Here is a 3,504-nt window from a genome sequence, read left to right on the forward strand (position 1 = left end):
TGTCAACTGGGGGCTCGATCAACCGCAGCCTTTCCATCAACCAGATCTGCAAGAAAGGGACAAGAGTTAATTTTCAAACCGGCCAAGAAAAAAAAACGAACAGAAATAAGCAAAAAAAAACACGTCCGAATAAGACAAGAAAAACGGGTTCTTACCTGTAAAATGATAGGACTCCCAGATAAGGATGCTCGCGATTCGCCTTCCTGTTGTCCAATCCTAGAATAGTCTCGCCTAAAACTAAACACGATGGGCTTCTGCGCAGTTCCATTTACTCCACTATGCCTAAGAATCGAGGGTCACCCCTCATTTCTTGGTCCACATGCCCTCGCAAAACATAGCAATGAAGAAGGCAAAATCCATAAGCTCTACACCTTACCACATAAGAGATAGTAGGGTCCTCCCTATTTATAAATCGATCGACAAATTCAAACATACGGACAACTTTTGAGGTCACAAGACGGTCTACCTCACCCTTGGTCAATCCAAGCAAATCCCTAAATTTATTTTTATAGCCTTGAGAGCTAGGGGGTATAGCCGAAACACTTTCTGCATCCCATCCTCCAACTGCAGCAATTTCTTCAGGAAAGGGACACACTTCGCCTCCCGGAAAGGCAAATACATGGAAATTCGGGTCCCAATATTCAAGACAAGCATCCAAAAAGGGCCTAATTACCTTCACCAGCTTCAAAATTATGATTGATCCTAAGTTAAAAGCACTCATGTCGTATTTCTCCATATTCGTAAATTCATTCGTCTACTCCTTAATGCGATTTTCAAACGCATCCATATTTTTTGGAAGAATTTGAGAAGATATATAAGGTTTTATGTAAAAGACGAAGTCGAGGAAGGGAGAATTGTGAGAATAGAAGCTCAATCGAGGTCTCTATTTATACTATTTGTTGTTTCCTAATTTCAGCTGAGAACGGACTAACTGGAGAAAAGACGCAGCAGTTGCTGCGCCTCTTTGAATGATCGCAGCTCTTGATGCGCCTCTTTCCCAGGCTCTCTTCCTCCTTTGACAGCCATGGGATCTTTCCTAATCTGTTTTAGTTAAAGTTTCAAATTCCAATAGGGACTTAATTTGGTAATTTCGATTAATTACCAAATTTATGTTTCCTAATCTTTTACGGGTTCGCTGTTTAAGGCAAAATCGACATTTTCGCCAAATACGCACACTTACTCGTTTTTTATTTTTTCTTTTTTTTCGGGGAATCATTTCACTCTCTGTTTTCAAAAGTGTTTCTGATACACTTAGACATTTCTTCTAAATTCTTTTTTAGGGGGTAGCCCTCCCTTGTTAGAATATGTGTCCTCCGACAATAATGCGATCACAACTGTTGATCATGATGATCACATGTTTAAGTCTCATTTTAAAGAATACAATTGGGAAGTAATATTTTACTGTCAACTGGTCCACACATATCGGTAATGATTGGTGACTAGAGTTTGACATTATCGTCGTCATTTGACGGTGGTGACGATTGATCCCCTTAGGTCATACCTATAGGGTAACACTCTTAAATGATCATTTAATTGATCGTATGACGATACGGGTTAATTAAATTACTTAAAATTGACGGACGATTTTGGAAGTAATATTTACGTGTCTCATTGAAATTTGATTAAATAAGATACGGTCTAAGTAATCGAATTGTTTTATTACTTAGATGAAATTATTGTTTAAGGAAACAATTGCATTTGAATGAATAAATTATCATAAATACAAGATGTTGTGATTTATAATTGGTAAATTATTTTGTTACAAGTAATTATGAATTACTAAGTCGATTTTGTATATGACGCATTTTTATTAATGCGTTGATTTTTAATATGTTAAAAATACATAACAATTTTATGTGACATATGACATGTGACAAATTGACAAATTGACAAAAATAAAATGGAGTCCATTTTATCTATGATGACCGAAATTAAGGGTGGTATTAGGAATATATTATGTTAATTATGTTAGTGGTAAGCATAAGGATTTACCTAAGGAATAGCCATGCAAACCTACTTGATCTTGTGATGACAACCTTGCGCATGCATTGGGCACTTCCTTCCCTTTCCACCCGGTTTTTCAAGAGGAGAAATGCATGGGTTTTTTCTCCTTATTTTTACCTATTATACACTACCAAAATAATTAGTGTGTATCATTCATTCTATTCATCTAAAAATAAGAACTTTAGAAAGATAAAATCTTCCTTCTCCTCCCTCTCTCTTAACCGAATTATTGAGAGACCAAATAATATTTTGGGTCAATTTTTATACAAAATTAATATTGTTCTAGTAATAATAATAATATTAATTTTATTAAGTTGTTACTTTGGGTATAAAACCTTGGGAGAGATTCTCTACTTGAATCCTTGTTCATCCACTTAAGGAAGCTCAAGAACAAGTGAGTAGGTGAACTCACTTGTGCCCATATAAACCGAAATATCAATGTGAGATGATGATTTCTTCTCTAATTATATTATTGTTTGCATGCATAAGATCATCTTTTAATTTTATGACTAAATTAAAATTATAACATATATGAATATGTTGGGTAAAGAGATATAAAATCCAACAAGTGGTATCAGAGCCTTAGGTTGTTTGCATGCAAATCGGTTATAGTTTTTCCGAGTTATACGATTAACATATAAAACTTATAAATTTGTGTTTATTATGATATATCACGAAATCAATTTTGCATGTTAAAGTTTCTGATCCTAAAATGTATTTATGATATTTTGGTTAATTTATGGATTTTTATTCTTCATTTTATATAATAATGGCATTAAAAATGTGATTTTATGACAAAAATGTCATTTTCGGACTAAAATTAGCTAAACTTCGATTTTTCCAGTGGTTTTTGGATATGTTTTCACATATATTATTTTTAGATGACCTGTAAATTTTCATAATTTTATGAGTTCTTATACTCGAATAGATGAGATCTATGGTCTCGCATAGATCTACAAGACAAAAGAGACCAAGTGAAATAATCAAAAGAATATGTTCTCAAGATAACTACACGAGGAGACCAAAAGAAAGTTTTGGAATAAGAATGACTAATATAAAGTCTTAACAAGAGTTTTTGATTAGTTTATGATAAATTTTGACCAATAGTTTCAATACTGATATTTACTTAAGAGCCTATATAAATCAAAGTTGCAAATATTGATATACTGATATCCACAAGAGCTAAGTTAAGTATTAACTACGCTAATGTCATTTCTTAACTTCATTATGAAAATAAAATGGTTAAACCTCCTTCCGAAAAGGGTATTTTGAAGGACGTGTATTAGATATTATTCATATTTAAATAATGACATTGCTACGCATCATTTTAAAATGAATGAGTTAGAGACTAAAATCTCTTTCCATAAAGCTAAGATGAGACCACTTCAAAATAGGTATTTTGAAAGGATATGATGGGAACATATATGGTTTTATCTTAATAACTTAGCAAAGCAAAATATATTTCAATTCTTGAAATGTTTCAGTTGAGAAGTCAATTAC

This window comes from Silene latifolia, chromosome X (genome assembly GCF_048544455.1).
Source record: "Silene latifolia isolate original U9 population chromosome X, ASM4854445v1, whole genome shotgun sequence".
In the NCBI taxonomy this organism is placed as follows: Eukaryota; Viridiplantae; Streptophyta; class Magnoliopsida; order Caryophyllales; family Caryophyllaceae; genus Silene; species Silene latifolia.